An 18,341-nucleotide genomic window follows, 5' to 3' on the forward strand; every position below is an offset into this window, starting at 1 on the left:
ATTTCTACCCCCACGATAAAACAAGGAAGACAACACTGAAAATCACCTGGCTCTTTACTACGATTCTCAAATACTACGCATTTGTACACACACATGCTCATGTGCTCACTCACTCTACGCTCCCACACTCAATAGCCAGAAGAGCGCGTTATCACTTGACCAAGTTTACTGTTATACACACAAGTGCGAGTAGGTGATACTCCACATATTGAAGTACTGAGTGATCACACACTTCAGCAACCAACAAAGAGCCAAGATCACCAATTAGCCGAATTGAGTGAGCGCTGAGCAGTGAGCACACCAAAACAGCTGAGCAGAGAAAAATGTATAAAACAGTTTAAAACTAAACTGCCTTAAGGCCAGGTCCAACAGTTATATACGAAACTTTAAAGCGCAAAGTGTTCGGCAGAAACGAGGTAATTAATAATAAAAAGTGTGAATAGTAAAAAACAACAAGTGGCAACAAAACGTAGTAGAAGTGAATGCAGACGTGATATAAATATTTACTGAATTATTTGAGCACGGACTATCTACTGCAAAAAGCAAAAGCGAATAAAATATTTTACGTGTTATGAAATCCATGCAATTGTGAGAAAAAAGTTTCATAAAAAAAAAAAATAATTATATTTGTTAAAACTGAAGCAGCAAGAGTAATAAAATATTACAAATTAAGCGTCCCAAAAATGTACAAGCAATTATTTGCTGGTTGAATGTTGTTTTATCAGTTTTTTTTAACGGCCCCTTAAATGAATTCGTGGAATAACATCAAGACGCACACCAAAAATAGGAGGAGGAGCTCGGCCAAACACCTAACAGAAGTGTACGCGCCAATTATTTATTTTTTTTTTTTTTTCAATGAATTCGTGACATTCCACTGCTATTAAATCTAATAAAAATTAAATAAAAAAAGATTAAATTGAAAAGTCCACCCGATTGTGCTCGTGCGTGCCTTTTTTACATTTTGCCAACAGCAAAATGGGGTTTTTGACGTTAATCACAAAATAATTCACGTTTCGAAAAAGAAGCAAATTGAATTACAATAAAAAATACGTATAAGAATCGACCTCAAATTTGCTTTGTATTAGCTGAAAATAATGTTCAATCGCTTCAATATGCATTTAAATATTATATATAGCTGGCTATGTGCGCATATATGTACTTATTTGTTAGCCGCGTTTGGTATTCAGATACAAATACATACTAAACCCAGTTAAGTCCGACGATAAACGAGAAATAAAAATAATAGAATGAAACAATAAAAAACGGATCAAATCGAACTGAAAACAACATGTACTTGCAAAACTAATGAATGCATCACAGTGAAAATAGCTTAACGTTGATAATTACGGTTATATTTACACGTTTACTAAGCAAATGAACAGCAGAAAAGTTGTGTAGATACTACGTATGCATATATTATTGTATATACCATTATATACTATAATATGCAGTTGAACTATTTTTTAAACTCCGCAAATTTATGAATGAACACGTAATGCGAAAGAATTATTGTGTACTAGATTTGGAAAATACAGAGCAAAAGAATTTACAAACTGAAAACTATAAAGTCTCATTCGCAACTTTTCAATGTGGTTAGATATCTTTATCAATTTTATTTTATTTTTTCTTAGAGCAAAAGTCTTGCGAAACCAAAAAAAAATTTAAACACTTACAACTCAATCACTTTGAAATGGACAGCTGGTTATTGCTAGCCGAAGAGCGGAAACTTTTAGAAAAAACTTTTCTATAATTTGGTGTTTCATGCCCACCGTCGGATCTAAGCCTAACGAGTGCTAATCACGTATAGTACTACTCGCTTGATCCCTGAGACCAGCGGTTCGCTTGATCCGTAATGAATAACTCCATCTCGACTTGTAGAATCTTCTTTTTTATTTATTTACTACTAAAGTATATTTGACAAAAGAAAAAATAAGTTAAATAACAATTATTCTTACGCACTACATATTACAAAAATATTGTTATTAAAAAGGTAAATTACAAAGGTTTAATTGAGCAGAAAAAATTGCTTAGATAAAGTAAAATCAAATGCAATAGAATTCGATATATCATTGAGTCCATGAAGAGAGCGATCAATGGGAGCATTGCAGGCATATGGAATGGATATTTTTACTACTGTGGGCAAAAAGTAAGGTGAATTCGGTTGTAAAATGAAAAATCTTTATTTATTTTTGTAAATCAATTTCATCCCATTCAAAATAATCCCCTCTCGATGAAACACACTTATGCTAACGATTTTTCCAGTCCCCGAAACATGCCAAATAGTCCATTTCCGGTATAGCCATTAGCACCTCCTTCGATTCAGCTTTTATCTCCTCAATCGACTCGAAACGCGTTCCCCGGAGTGGTCTCTTGAGTTTTGGAAATAGCCAGAAGTCACACGGAGCCAAATCAGGCGAATACGGTGGTTGCGGAACGATATGCGTGGAATTTTTGGCGAAATGGTCACGAAGAACGAGTGCAGAGTGAGACGGTGCATTATCGTGATGCAAAAACTAAGAGTTGTTGGCCCATAATTCTGGTCTTTTTAGACGAATTGCTTAACGTAAACGAAGCATAAGGCTCAAATAATATTCCTTATTAACAGTTTGGCCAGGTGGAAGGAACTCATAGTGCACCACACCACGAAAATCGAAAAAAACTGTCATCATGACCTTTATTTTTGAACGACTTTGACGTACTCTTTTCGGTCTGGTCTCGCCTTTAGTACGATATTCGCTTGATTGGTGGGTTGTTTCAGGGTCGTAAGCATAAATCCAAGTCTCATCTGCCGTAATGATGCATTTGAGCTTGTCCTGATAGTCTGAAAGCATTGTTTCACACACATCAACGCGACGACTTTTTTCCAAGAAATTGAGAGTTTTCGGTACCAAACGAGATTTGACTTTTCATAGGCCCAAATGGTCTTTCAAAATGGTTTTCACAGATCTTTCTGATATTCCGATCATATCAGTAAAGTCTTTAACAGTCAACCGACGATTTTTGAGCACTAACTCCTTCACTTTATTGACGTGTTGGTCATCTGTGGACGTCGATGGTCGTCCGGTGCGCTCCAAGTCATCAACACGTTCTCGACCCTCTTTGAAGTCTTTGTACCACTTATAAACATTTTTCTTTACATTACTTTGTATTCGTAGGGACTTAACGAGTTTGTCTCCAATCACTTGATATTGACTCGTTAATGCTATTTTCGAAGTTGTTGTTTAATAGCGCCCTCAGAAATGTTATTAATCATTGATAGAACAATAAGTTGTTACGAAAAAGTTATAATGGTGCAACTCTGAAAACATTTGATTATAAGAGACGTCTTGGGGAATGAAATGGTACTCAAAATATTTATCTAAGCGAGCTCAAAATCGTCATAAATTTTGATAGACCTTTTTTCACGCCACTAGGCCACTATGTACTTATAGAATGCCGTTGGGCACAATCACTGCGTACCGCAAAACTGCAAAAGACCGATGCAGCCAGTTAGATCATGTAACTTTTTCAATTTGAAATTATGAAGTGTAAATTTAACAGCAAAGACACTTTAAACAGAACAAAAATTTTTAAAATTTAACATTTTAAAATAGGTGAGCAATTGAAAAGCCGAGCTCTCACTCGACGCATAAAAACCACATTCTGCACAGAACTCTGCTTGAGCACATCGTTTTATATTTCACAGATGTGCAGGAGCTAAGTGCTTTCAAGGCGCTCATGCGCTGCCCGCAACGAAAGCGAAAGCGACTGCAAACACAATGGAAAATAGTCAAGCCAACTTCGAAAAGGACAGAGATAACTGGCGAAGGGTTCTGATCTCGGTCCATCCCCATAAACGGTTGTAGGTCCAAATGGGAGGAAAAATTACATAGGTGCCTAGATTAGAAACAAAAACATGCAATTGCGTTCCTTTGTATGTACGCAATTTAAAATTTAATTATTGTAAAACCTCATTGCATAATTATCGTAAGCGCCTTCAGAGTAAAATTTGCAATATTTGCAAAATTTGTTCAACTCAAACAGATTTTTTAATTGCCGTTACATTAATGTAATATACCCATACATATGTATATATAAGTAGATATGTATGTAGAATATTGCATGAACTTCGTTGGCAGCTGCTTCATTGCAGTTAAAACAATATTATGCTTATAAGTCTGTTTTCTTATACATATGAATTTGCATTCATAAAAAATTTTATACAAAGCAACTTTTACTCACAATACTTTTATTGTTTTTACAATTTCTGCAAACAGAGTAAATTAACACTAAACCTACCGATATTTTATGTATTCCTATTCCTACCAAAGTGGGTCAAATGACCCGTCTTTAAAGTATTATATATATGATTAAAATCACATACTATATATTTCTCGGTAAAACAATTAGCAAGAGAAGAGTAAATCTTGAAAAGTACATTCGATGTATTTTTTAATAAAAGTCGTGAAGGAAAATTACGATTTAATAATGTTATTTCTAAGAACTTCTGACAAAAATTTTAGAATGGGTCATTTGACCCGTCCATGGTAGGTTTAGTGTTAAGTAGGTACACTACCTTTTTCATATTTAGTTTTTATTTTTCTCATTCAGCATGTTTGACATATTTGCGTATTTCGCGATCAAAACTAACAAAATGTGTAGGTACGAGTACTTACATGAGTGCGCAGCTTCACTCTCGTGCTGATAGGAAAGTAAGTCGAAAAGTGCATTTATACCGATGAAACTGTTTTTCAATTGTTTTGTACTGCGGCTGGTATGTTAAATTGTTGTATGTAGGGATACATGCAATACTCGTATTGTAATATATACTCATATGCACGAGAACCGGTTACCGCGCTCACCTATCAAATCTGCTCAAAACATTTATCGCATTCATATTTTAATGTTTTTTTTTTGCATTAACGCCTAAAATGTGGGCAACGATTTCAATTTGTGAGAATTCGAAGGATCGCCGCTGATTTAACATATTTTTCTCCAGCCGTTGTCGCACGAGCAGCTGCTCCACAGGCTTGGCATATTTATGCGTTTTGTTGTTTAGTTCATTTTGTTCCTCCACGGATTGTATGCCCCACAAAATTAGTTGGTTTTATTTTACAATTCTACTTTTTCATTTATTTTCTCATTTATATTTTACGTTGGAATTCGTATTCAATGTGTTTTTTTTTTTTTATTGGCATAAAAACCAAAACCCCACTTGAAGTTATTTTTAACATTCTCCTCCAATAATGTTCTTCAATTTACGTGTGAGGTCTGGTGTAGCTAATTAATACCGGCTGCCAGTTCATTACATTATTTAATTGTATTGCGCTGACAGTTAAATGCGTTTCATTTGCTGATTTTTACCGTGAAACAGCGAGCTGCATTAGTCGTACTTTGAATGTAATTTTTTTCATGTAAATGAATAATTACTTGAGTTACATACAGTATTCGATCCATAGAACCATTGGAGTAAAGCCTGAAATACAGGTAACTAACTACTTGAGGTTAATTGATGCAATTAAGATTTAAATAGAAATATGTTAGTGGTTTAATACCTATGAAAGTTTATTAATTTCACCCAGTTTTCGAAATTGATTATACATACAATTAACTAAGATACCTGTTCCTTAGATGTGAAAATTTATTAACTTTCCCTCAGCAACAAGTGAAAATGTTAATTCGATCAACTTTTGTATAATATTTGAAGTTACTGGTTCCTTTCGAACGATACCAAGTTACGGCTAAGAGGAACAATGTGTGCTACTTACCTCATCCTCCAGGCATTTGACGCAAAAGCTACTCCATACCTCCACACACGAATGCCGCCCAATGTCCGGATGGAATACTCCAACACAATCCAAAGTTGCCTAGTTACCTGAGCAGTGATCTGGAACCCATGTGATCTTAATGTCGAAGTACAATAAGTTAGGGATTCTCCCGACTATTTCTCTGATGGTAGCTATCTCTGCTCAGAAGTCTCTGCTTGTGAAGCTTAAATCAATTTAATGGAAAGCTTCTCGCGAAAAACTCAACCAATTTGCAGAAAAATTGACAATGTCCCAAATACTTTGATCACTTGGCATGGAATCGCTCTCTTGCTTTGCAATGCCTCGAGGTCGCTAGTGGATTTGATCGTTAGAGGATTTCGGGCAGCACAGTCAATTCTTACACAGTTAATTCCGGCACAGTTTATTTCTATTTTAAGTGTTAGACTTCATGAAAACATCTTACAAAAGATATCGGACATTTATATTATTCTAGCTAGTTTTTAATATCAAGCGGTCCCAGAGCAAAAAATAGTCTCTTAGTTCAACGCCTTGATGACCTTAAATAATTCGCTAAAAAGGGGCCAAAACGTTTATGTGTATATTAGCGCAATTTTTATTATTTTCCGCATTTAGAATAGAGCAGAAAATATACGCTTAATCGGTAATAGGCCCAACAACAAATACAACAAAATATATGCATACAATTATATTGCTGACAAGAGGAACGAGTAAAATGTGATTATTGTTATTATAGGTCAGTGCGTTTCACTTTCAACGCGCTGATAACGCCAAAGCGTTGAAACAGCAACAAATACGACAGCAATGCCTTAATGCCTAGGGCAGTATTTTTTTGCTAGTTGCGTACGAAGAAACAACAAATTCATTCATAAACAAATTCTAAATGAGCAGGGAGCAAAGAGAAGTAAATTAAATGCAAAAGTCAATAGGCGAACTAAATTTTTATTTGAAGACCAGAAGGAGAGAAGTGCTCCCAACACATAGCAGAAAATGTGATAATAAAGCGAAAGGAGCGGAGAGGAGATCTGAGAAACAGAACAAAAAATTAAGAAAATTAAACACAAGCAACTTAAACCTGACATTACTCTGCGTTTCGCACAAAGCATCCTATTTAATTTATAAATAAATTTGCCGATGGAACAAGCGTTCAACTGGTGGAGTAAACGACAAAGTTGGCGGCAACAATTTGATGTGGCAGCCGCAAGAGGAAGGAAATGTAAACAAGCAATGCCAATTGCCACAATAATATTTTAATAAGAGTCAACGAAAGAAGAAGAGTTCTACAACAAAGAAGCAGAAAAAATAGTAAAAAAATGTTAAGGAAGAAAGCAAAGAGTTGAGAACACAGCACTGGCAATTGTAATGGAGGAATGTAATAAGAAGATGAAAGTGAATGAAAGAAATGTGGGCATTCGCAGCGTCCATGAAAGACTACACAGATCCCTGGCGGGAAAATTTCTGTATTTTGCGATAATGTAGAGTTGGACGCTATTTTTACACGTTACTAAGATATGTAGATTATTTGAAATATTCACAACAGATACGACTAAACTGCGAGGGAAAGGAACGCAGCTGATTTTAATGGCGCGCTGTTGGAAATAATATACGATTATTTGTTTTGCGTAAATATGTACTACTAGGACGCGCATTTGTACACCTTTCATTAGTTTAGTGATAAATGTGTCTGACTCTCACTGTTCGGGAGTTATTTACACGTACGCATTTCATATTTTATTTTGAATAACACAAAGGCGAATTGCATCAAATGCTAACAAGGGTGGGCACCCACACCTTAGTAGGCATATATACTTATATATATACATATATATTAGGCCGGGTGGGGAGGCGAAAATATCGCCTGTGAAAATCATATTCTAGGGATCAAAATAAGAAACTTTGCCGAAAGAACCATACCTCTAAAACGAATTCTGATGTCCCCCAATTTGGGTCGAACTTTTAGTGTCTTTTGTGGGGAGGCAAAAAAATCGCTCATTGCTCTGTGAAAATCATATTCTAGGCATCAAAATAAGAAACTTTGCCGAAGGAACCATACCTCTAAAACGAATTCCGATGTCCCCCAATTTGGGTCGAACGAAAAATCCCACTTTGACCCATTTAGAGTGCTCCAATCGAGTCCAAATGTATAACCGACCCCCACTAACTTTGGACGGCCGATCCACCCATGCCAGTAGCACACCCCCTGGAACTCTCCTGGGGGGTTCTCCATACAATCATTTCAAAATATCACCATTTTTGGCCTTTACATGAGAAAAGAAACTAAAAAGTTCGACCCAAATTGGGGGACATCAGAATTCGTTTTAGAGGTATAGTTCCTTCGGCAAAGTTTCTTAGTTTGATCCCTAGAACACGATTTTTCACAAAGCAATGCGCGATTTTTAAATCGACGCGCCCTAATATATATATATGTATATTTATATGTGATGAATACTTAAAAAATAACTCTTATCCTGCTTGATGTGACCGATTCCAGAGCTAATATTATATTTAGTTATAGACATTTTCTTACAAAACTAATACTGTTGCAACTAAAGTATTGCTACGCTAAATATTCCTGACAGCCGCTTTTAGATTATCAATTGAGTTACTTAATACCGATTGACTCCGTTTATTGTACACACAAAGTAAAAAAAATATCCTCATATTTACGTATATAGAAAGCGAATAATTCATAATCAGTGTGCAGGCTTAGTTTACTTTTTATGTGACGGAATCGACAAAAAGTTGTATATTTACGAAATCAAATCTGCTTGATACAAAACAACAGTCTCGTTATTAGAAAATCACGTTGCAATGCCAACGAATAAGCTACAAGAAACTATTAACCTTTTTGCTACATGGGCTAACAAACAGAGAATAAAGCTAAACAGAAGCAAGTCAGAAGATACAATATGATGTTTTCCCCAAAATACGCAATTTACAAATCAATCTTCATCGATGCGTCGATAATCCCATATGTTGACGAGAGATTCTGCCCTTATCTGGACATAACACTTGATGCCAAACTTCGCTGGAAAGCTCAAGAAAAAAAGGAGAAGATAGACGCTCAAGTTCTTTAATCCGCAACAAATTACTTATTTAAAAACAAACACTAACACCTGTTTGGACTTACGGTATACAAATCTGGGGATGAGCTAACCAAAAGCACATCACATAAATTCAACGTCTGCAAAACAAAATCCTGGGGATCATAGTAAACGCGCCATACTATATCAGAACTAGCGACCTTGGCCGTGATGTTGGCATACCAAGTGTGGTTGAAGTAATTAAGCAATTTGCCATAGCTCACAAACAGCAACTAAAAAAATGTCAACAATGCGGCATTCAGCTTCCTTCGGTTGAATTCTTCTCGAAGACATTTAAAACGCACAACGGTTGCGTTGCTTGTCCTTATGGAAAGCGAATAGCGATTATATTGTGAAATACTTATTAAAACAAATTAAATTACCAAATGAAAATTGTTTATTAGAACCATTTAATATATTAAAAATAAATAAGAATCCTTAATAAAAAAGTTAAAAAAATGCCATTTCTTATCATCCAACACCTTTTCTACGCGGCAGACACACCACAAATAGCAGGAGGAGATCGACCAAACATCTAACAGAAATGTACGCGCCAATTATTTATACGAGAATTTACATTTTTATGCGAAAATTTATAATTTTTGCAAATGTCGTCATACCTTAGTCATATCTGACACTTCTGAAGTAGACAGCCGCAGTATACAAAGAGGCAAGCAACGGAGCATAGTAAAAAATTTATAAAAAAATATTAGATGATTAGTTAACACCGTAGAGTTTGAGTGTCGTGCTAGAGCAATCTTTCCAAATAGGATCCAGGATTGGATCAAGGCGAAAATCTGCACCGAAGCTTGCACCTCTGTCTTCACTGACGTTTCCAAGATGGAATCGGGAGACCTCCTACCCGGACATCGGCATCCCCCTAACAGATGTTAAAGGAGAACTGCAAAAAATATTTCTCAGGAAATCGCAGAAAGGATGGAGCTCCATTTCTTCATGTGCTATTTCGAAAACCCTTTGGCCCCAGTGCAATATACGAAGGACTCAGAAAGTTCTTTGGACTCCTCGTCATTCAATTCCCAAGCTCGTAGCGGTGTTTACTGGCCACTGAACGATCGGCATATACGCGGAAAACCTAGGGCTACCATTTAACGCCCATTGCAGAAGCTGTGGGGACCTTTCAGAGAAGGAGACTGTTAAACACTTTGGCAACTAGACGATTAAGATCACTGGGTGATCCTTTCTTCGACAATCTGGGGCAGTGCGCCAACCTAAATCCACTATATCAACAGCTCTAGCAGGCTGTAGATATCTGCCTGTTGGAAGTATCACAATGGTATCAAAACGGCTCTTTAGTGCTACTTGAGGAGTGGCAGACTGGCACTTCAACCATTTCACCTACCTACCTACCTATTGGATGATTAATGCGCCACCTTGTATAATGCTGGATAAATTACTTAAAAAATAATATTTTGAAATTTTAGTAAAAGAAGCTTGCATTTGGCTTACCCTGTACATAGTTACTCAATTCATTTAATTTTTGATTTATTTTATTTAAATTGTTTCATTTTATAATAAATAATATTGTGAAACTTTAGAAAAGGAAACTCATTTCGCGCACATTTCGGGACAACAACTGGTATTAGACGACCTTCCCGAAACTTGAAACTTTTAAGATATACGGCATACACCTATTCATATATGCACAAGGAATGGCTCATCTTTTAGCAGATCTTCTACCTTATGTGCGCTTAGATATTAAACAAAATAGAGTTTTATGTCGCCCATGAATGGTGGCAGAACTAAATCGCCGTAATTTTTTTCCGATCAGGTACGTTCGCATCTCCGTGAAACACTAAAATGAAGAAAAAGTTTTTTCCTAACTGCGGTCGCCCTTCGGCAGGCAATGGCAAACCTCCGAGCGTATTTCTGCCATGAAAAAGCTCCTCATAAAAAATGTGTGCCATTCGAAGTCGGCTTAAAACTGCAGTTCCCTTTATTTGTGGAACAACGTCAAGACGCACGCCATAAATAAGAGGAGGAGCTCGGCCAAACACCCAAAAAAGGTATAAGCGTCAATTCATATATGCTATATAAAAAAATAATGTCTTAAGCACTTTCGTAACCAATAACGAGATATTGAAATTTTAAATTAAATATTAGAACTCTCAATGGCATAGTACAAACCACATCCATATAAATTTCCACAGCATTTGTTGCCACCTGCGCATAGAAACGTTTAGGCATAGATAGAAGATAAGAAAATAAACCTGGTATCAATGTCAAGTTGAGTAGCATTGAAACCATTTGGTAATTTTCAACTGGTGATAAGATAAATTGTCAGTGCATTACTCATGCCTTTATTTCTTAAGTATGTCAATAGAGATTGCAGAAGGAAATATGAATGAAACATATTGTGTTATTAACTTGGCTAAATTTACAAAGATAGGAGGTTCAGTTTCTACCGATTATGAGCAGTGTTACAAATATTTATAGATTAGTCAGTTTTTTTGTATAAGTTGGAAAAAAGATTGGGTAAAAAAATTAGACTCTTAATTTTATTTTCAACTGAAGTACTCGGTCACTACGCTTATACTCATTTTTAAAATTAGCCCAATTTATGTTCAGATGCCTTTCTTTATTGTTAATAAAATGTTCAAATTGCTCCGCACTTTTGCTCTCTTAGCCGCAGATAAAAATAATAAAAATAGCTGGTTCTAGCTTACCGGATGTGACATCTTCTCTTACCATCTACTATCTACTGAGCGTACTCGATTGGCAGGATATTTCATATCATCCTTTTTACGCAAATCGTGGAATTTTTTACTATCTTCGAATTCAAATTAAAGTCGTTTATAAAAAATATTTTAAAATACACCCAACTATTAAAAAATGTGTAAAAAGCAAGGCAAATATATTCCTTAGAAAAGCATGCAAAAAAAAATCGTATAAAAAAATAAAAAAATATGTTTATGGGGTATGTGCCACAACTTTAAAAAATCGCGTAAGATGAAAAAACTCTAAATATTTTCCCAAAAAAAAAACGTGCAAAAGAAGTAATAATGAACTCCATATTATTGTACATAACTATTTATAAAACAAAAACAATTCATTTTATTCCAAAAAAATTAAAATTAGTGCAATTATTTATTGCTACTTGATAACAGGCGTGCACATTTACAAGGTGGCGCAAAAGTAACCTTGCAATGTTTTTTGGCTGTAATTTAAAAAAAAAACTAAAAAACTTTGATTCTTCTTGTGGATTATTTTTATTTGGTCTTTTAATTTTTTTTACATCAAGTCGAGAATATGATGTCATGTAAATGGCCGCCGCCACAGTTGATTGCCATTTGAGCCCTTTTTATGGCATTTTCCATCACTTTGGCCAAAACTTCCGGCGATAGGTTCTCACATTCTTGACGGATATTGTCTTTACGAGCTGCAAGAGTCTGAGGCTTGTTGACATAAACCCGCGACTTCAAAAAGCCCCACAAAAAGAAGTCTGGAGCGGTCAAATCAGGCGATCTTGCTGGCCAGTGCAAATCGCCAAAACGGGAGACTAGGCGCCCGGGAAATGCATCCTTCAGCATATCGGTTGTGGCACGTGCAGTGTGTGCCGTTGTACCGTCCTGTTGGAACCACATGTTTTCCAATCCCAATTCATCAAGTTGCGGCAAAAAGAACTCGTTGATCATTGCTCTGTAGCGCTCACCATTCACAGTAACCGTTTGGCCCGCGACATCTGCGAAGAAAAAAGGTCCGATGACTCCTCCAGCGAAAACAGCACACCATACAGTGACTTTGAGCGGGTGTAATGGCTCTTCGTGGGTTACACGCGGATTTTCAGTGCCACAGAAGCGTAAATTTTGCTTATTTATTGTACGTACCCGCTAAGATGGAAATGGGCCTCATCACTCATGATTATTTTTGATGAAAAATCATCTTCCTCTTGGTGGTGATTAAGAATGACTTGAGCGTATGTTAGACGCGATTAGCAGTCAGCAGCTAACAGCTGATGCACCGTCTGGACTTTGTACGGAAACATCTTCAAATCTTGTACCAAAATTCGCTGTAAAGACCGTCGACTGATACCCATTTGCGTGGCACGTCGTCTGGTCGATGTCGACGGCGCTTCCATGACATCCTCGGCTACAGCAGCAATATTCTCTGCAGAACGGCTACTCCGGGGTCTGCCACGCCTGGCAGCATCTCGTGTTATGCCAGTCTCTTCGAGGCGAGCGGCTAAACGTCGCAGTGTTTCACCAGTAGGCGTTGGACAGCGAGGAAATCTGCGACGAAATTCACTTTGTGCCAAAGTCACCGACCGATTATTGGTCAAATAAATAGTCAGCAATATTCCGCGTTCTGGATCAGTGTAGCGTAACATTGTTTATTAACGTGTATTTCGCATGTGTTTACTACACAAATGTCAAAACAGAACTGACATTAGGGGCCAATCGCAAGATGTATAGCATTTTCTGATAGGAGGATTACTTTAGCGCCACCTGCTATTAGGGACTGGACCAAAAATGCCATCATCAGTAAATGTGTCAGATCTATGCCAGATCTGGTCAGACGATCGGAGTGTTAACGGCTTCTTTTGGTTTTTTCGTTGTAACAAAGGCTGTTATTAGCGATTTTTTTGCTAGCGAGTTGATTATACAAGGTGGCGCAAATTGAATTACCCTATCGGAAAATTTATAATTTTTCTAAATGGCACTTGTGAACTAAGCAGCTGCATTATACAAACAGACAAGCAATGCAGCGGTATAAAAAATTATAAAAATATTGGATGATTAATTTTGTGCCACCTTGTAAAATACTTGTTATCCAGCTCCATGCGACTTAAAGAATATATTGAAATTTTAATGCACAGTTTAACTTGGTTAGTTCTAAAATGTACTTACCTCACACACAATTTTTTTACTTAATAAGACATTATTTTATGAATTATGTTTTGTATAGAAAAATATTTTTTGTTTTGAAATTTGAGCAAGAACAAAAATTTCGTGCAATTCAGCCATGTAGTAAGCCATGTTATTTCTTACTTACTGACTTAGGTGGCCATAACAACCCGTTACCGAGTTACGGCCGACCTCACTAGCTCTCTCCAGGCGCCTCTGCTCCGCGCGCGCCTTCTCCAATTCTGTACACCATGCGAGCATAGGGTTTCCTCCACCTGGTCTTTCCACCGGAGCAATGGTCTTCCTCTGCGTCGGCTCCCTTGGACTTCGCCCTCGAACACCTTGTTTGCTGGAGCTTCTTCATCCATACGCACGACATGCCCTAGCCAACGCAGACGTTGGATGGCGATGCGTTGAACTACGTCAATGTCGGCGTAGAGCTCATACAGCTCGTGGTCATGTTATTTCAGAATCGTATAAAAAAGACCGTCTAAAAAGAGGGTAGGTTTATGTGAATGATAAATTCATCTACTATTAACAAAATGTTTTTGGATGGCACTTACGATAATTTCGCTTACACACAAATATGCACCGTTACAAAGATAAAATATAAAGTAAAATTTTACCGCAACTATAGCAATTGTGAAGGCGGTCGCCGTAGCCGAAGGGGTTGGTGCATTGCTACGAGGCGGTGTACGGAGGTTCAAATCTCCGTGAAACACCTAAATGAAGAACAAGTTTTTTTTCAGTTGCCACTCGGCAGGCAATAGTAAACCTCCGAGCGTATTTCTGCCACTACACATTCCTCCTTTCTTATATCTATGTAAGTTTAAATATAGGATGAATATCATATGCGCATCCTTCCTATTACTGATTCACAATAGTTACTATTTATGTATTATTTTACCGCGCAAGTTTCAGTTTTCCATTTACATTTAACGATTTTAGAAAAATCTGTTTGTTGTTTTTGTAACTTGACAACAAGTCGTCAACAAATCAAATTAAAACTATTGATGTACATATATTAGAGGGTTTCACCTTTCTCTACTCCTTTCATCCTTTTTTTTTTTTTTTTTGTCGGGACATCAAGCAAGTGCAGCACTCAGACATTAATTGAGTCCATTGTACTACACTTGGATTCCCTTTTAATTTTCTTTAAATCTACCCGATCTCCGAAGAAATCTGAATAGATCTTGTGGTGCCAAGGAGCCAAGTTGGTCGCTTCTTTACACATCTATGCCAAAGACCTCAAACCTGATTCGAGCGAAGGCGGGGCAGACACACAGGAAGTGGTCCGCCGTCTCATCCTCCTCTTCACAAGCTGGGCAGAGTACACTGTCTGAGATGCCCAACCTTTCCATGTGCCTTGTCCACAGAAAGTGGCCCGTCATCAGTCCAACCAGCCGTCTGCACTCCCCTCTGCTTAATGACCTTTCATACCACTTGTATGTAGACGTAGCAGAGTTTTCGTTATGGAAAGTCTAAGTTTTTTTTAATCTCGATTGAATATAAATGGGTCTTTCAAAAGCGACGCCTAGATGTCAGTAGTGAATATTTCCTAGACGATGCCTTTTTTATGTCATCTTTGACATTTATCACGTAACCAGTTGCACAATTTTACACGATAGAACAACGCGTTAATGTTATTAAAACTTACTATGAGAATTGTCGATCCTTAAGAACAACGTCTTGCGAAACTCGTGTTTTTTTATGGAAATAGTTGTCTGAATGAGTCGAAAATTCAAAGTTTGGTGAAGAAATTTCAAAATGCAATTACCTATGAGCGAGTCATGGAAAACTTGAATTCTCGTATAACAGCTTGTAGACGTGTTAACCCTAGAAGGTCATCGTTATTTTTACAACGTAGAGGTCATCCCTCGTCGATTCGACGACGCCATTACTCAAAGTCATTAATATATAATATTATCCTACCTATGAAAACCTACGAAAATCAATATATTCACATTGCCTTGTTTATATGTCTTCTAAATTAATATCAAATAGTTTTTCTTAAATCTTTTTATTATATTATAAATAAAATTTTCACAGCTCTGATTCATTTAGCTTTTGTACAAAATACAAACTAAGAAACAAAAAAAAAGAGCTATTTAATAACATACTATTCACTGAATGGTATTTTTTCATAAAGATAATACTATTAGTTAAAAAAATAAAATACTTCAAGGAATGAAAGTTCTCATTTTGAATAAGAGGCACAAAGCTCTATTTTATGCTCCCCACAAAGACTTTTCTTACATTTCGCACAAAATGATTTCGTCATCCGTCGCTTAGCAGGGGACAAATCGCGCAAATCTTACTATTTTTAGTTAAATTTTTTTGGCGGTATTTTCATCATAAAAAATAACATTTTCAATATTTGATCGCAACGACATAGACAATGCTGGTACTTCAAGTCTGTTTGTCAAGTGACCTTGAATAAGGGCAGAATGCGACTAAGAAGTGTTTTATTTGTTTGAAATACGTTGTGTGAATAAATAATGTGGCTGTTTATAAAAGCCATGTTCAATATGCCAAAAAATTGACACATTGGCCATCGGTTTGTTTTGCGTGAACAGATCATGACACTACACATTTGGTCAAAAGTATCAACCCCTGCTTTCATTTTGTTGTGAAATTCGATTATGTAGGGTTTTTTGGATTTGGGGTTTACTGCTCCTTCCGCATTACAGGATGATAATAAATATATTACTTTATTCGGCTTCGGGTTATATGATAGAAGCGTCAGCTCATTATCATAGCAAAACATAGACGTATTACATTTACGATCTTTTATATTTATCATTTCACTCGGAATCTCTCGCTTTTTAGAACGTAGAGTTTCAACCATTGTCAGCTTATATGGTTCGCATAACAGTGATTTAGCAAGAGGAATCGAACTAAACCAGTTATCCATTGTAACGTTTCTATTTGAACCATGTACAATTTTAGTCAACTCTTTTACCGCTATCACATATCATTACCATTTTGAGTCGATATTTTGCTTGTTTGGAATGTACATACGGAAGCTACATTTCCCCCTGAACGCCAGTAGTTGCTCGTCAATCGTAAGGTATTCTCCAGGCGTATAGTTTTTACGGCACTTTTGAATAAACATCTCCCAAATTTTTCTAATGGGGGCAAACTTGTCTTCAACTATTTGAAGGCGTGCAGATTTATCGTCGAATCGAAGACACGACATAAGAAATTTTAACCTTGCTTTTGGCATTATCGAAATATATGTTGTTCCACCATAAGATCTGTAAAAGAATTCATCTGCAGACAGGTGCTGATCTTTCTTGACTGCTGTTAGTACCAAGACTCCAATTAGGGCAGAAATTTCATTTGAAGAAGTTGCTTTCCTTTGAGCTTCATCTGTAGTTACAAGTAAGATTGACTCTAATCGGCAGTTTCAATGTTTGTCCATTGAACAATTTTCTCCACGATCTCTGGTGTAATGAACATTTGGAAGCATTGCAGTGGGTCTTTTATATTTGTGCAATGGCGTGTTGGTCCTCGAGCTTTATGTACTACACTACTTACACCATAACGATAAGATTTGCCCTTTTTTGTTGACCACTTATGTTTATTTTTGCCCGCAAAATAGATTTATTAAAATAAATTATATTTGACTTGGCTCTCAATAAATGTAAAGGTATGCTATCTTCATCTGTGTCGGTTGATTCTTCTGAAGAGCTTGTATCCCCTAAACTTTCGTTTTGTTCGATTTCTGCATCAGATTCTAGTTCGCTGTTGTCTAACTCATCGTCTAATCCATTCTCGTCGTCGCACATTGCAAGAAATTTTTCAATTACTTCGTCAGTATAAATTTTGCTGCCACTCATATTGTATTACAGTTGTACATACCAAACAGATAAATAAACAAGAAAAATAACTTCGGAACGAAAAACTCACACAAAGTTCATCGATCGTCTTTTCGACTACGCAACTTCCAACTGCAAACGTCAACAGCTCAACAGCGACTAACGCTGTAAAGAAGAAAGCCACCTTACAAACAAAGGAACAGTGTAATAACGGTAAAATAAAAGCTCGCGTCGTCGAAACGACGAGGCGTGACTTTCCAGGGTTAATGGACATATAAATGATGCAATTTTTCACATATAATTGTTAAGAGCCGTATTTTGAATGAAAATAGTGAAACCAGAAAGAATCTAAATTTATACTTCCAGGCACGTCTTTTGAAGGACCCTCTATAAGTGCAATGTTGATGTCAGGTTCTGGTTGTGAGTAATAATTCCTTTTAAACGATTTGGAATTGCTTAGCACCTTAGTATGACATCATATTTGCTTAGTACTTAAAGAAAAACTTAATTAAAATGTCAGCGCGCAATGTCAAAAAGGTAACGCGATTTGTAAAGGAATGTCAAAACTCAAAAAAACAGGGCAGAATAATATCTGACAGTTGTGAGAGTAAATGAGTCACAAAAGGTTAGTCAAATGGAAAGATCTCAGTGTTAACGAATTTTCAAGAACATCACAAATGTCATCAAAGGAACAGCGCAATGCCTTGACATGGTTCTAGCTGACGAGAACTGTAACCAGTTCCCGAAAAGGCGGTTGAGAAATTTGTTATTTGGAAAGTGGTCCTCTTCCATATAATCTGATCTGAAGCA

At 36.6% G+C, this 18,341-nt stretch overlaps 1 protein-coding gene across 8 annotated transcripts in view; it reads left to right on the forward strand.

The window, feature by feature from the left end:
• Positions 1–321: 321 nt before the first annotated feature.
• LOC129237887 (uncharacterized) overlaps positions 322–18,341 on the forward strand; it is a 54,715-nt gene continuing 36,695 nt past the window's right edge. For 4 of the 8 annotated variants that reach the window (XR_008581781.1, XR_008581782.1, XM_054872854.1 and 1 more), the window contains exon 1: positions 428–588. The gene's annotated coding sequence lies outside the window, so the exon portion shown is untranslated. The other 4 variants (XM_054872855.1, XM_054872858.1, XM_054872859.1 and 1 more) reach the window with 4 other exon arrangements.

This window comes from Anastrepha obliqua, chromosome 2 (genome assembly GCF_027943255.1).
Source record: "Anastrepha obliqua isolate idAnaObli1 chromosome 2, idAnaObli1_1.0, whole genome shotgun sequence".
NCBI classification, from domain to species: domain Eukaryota; kingdom Metazoa; phylum Arthropoda; class Insecta; order Diptera; family Tephritidae; genus Anastrepha; species Anastrepha obliqua.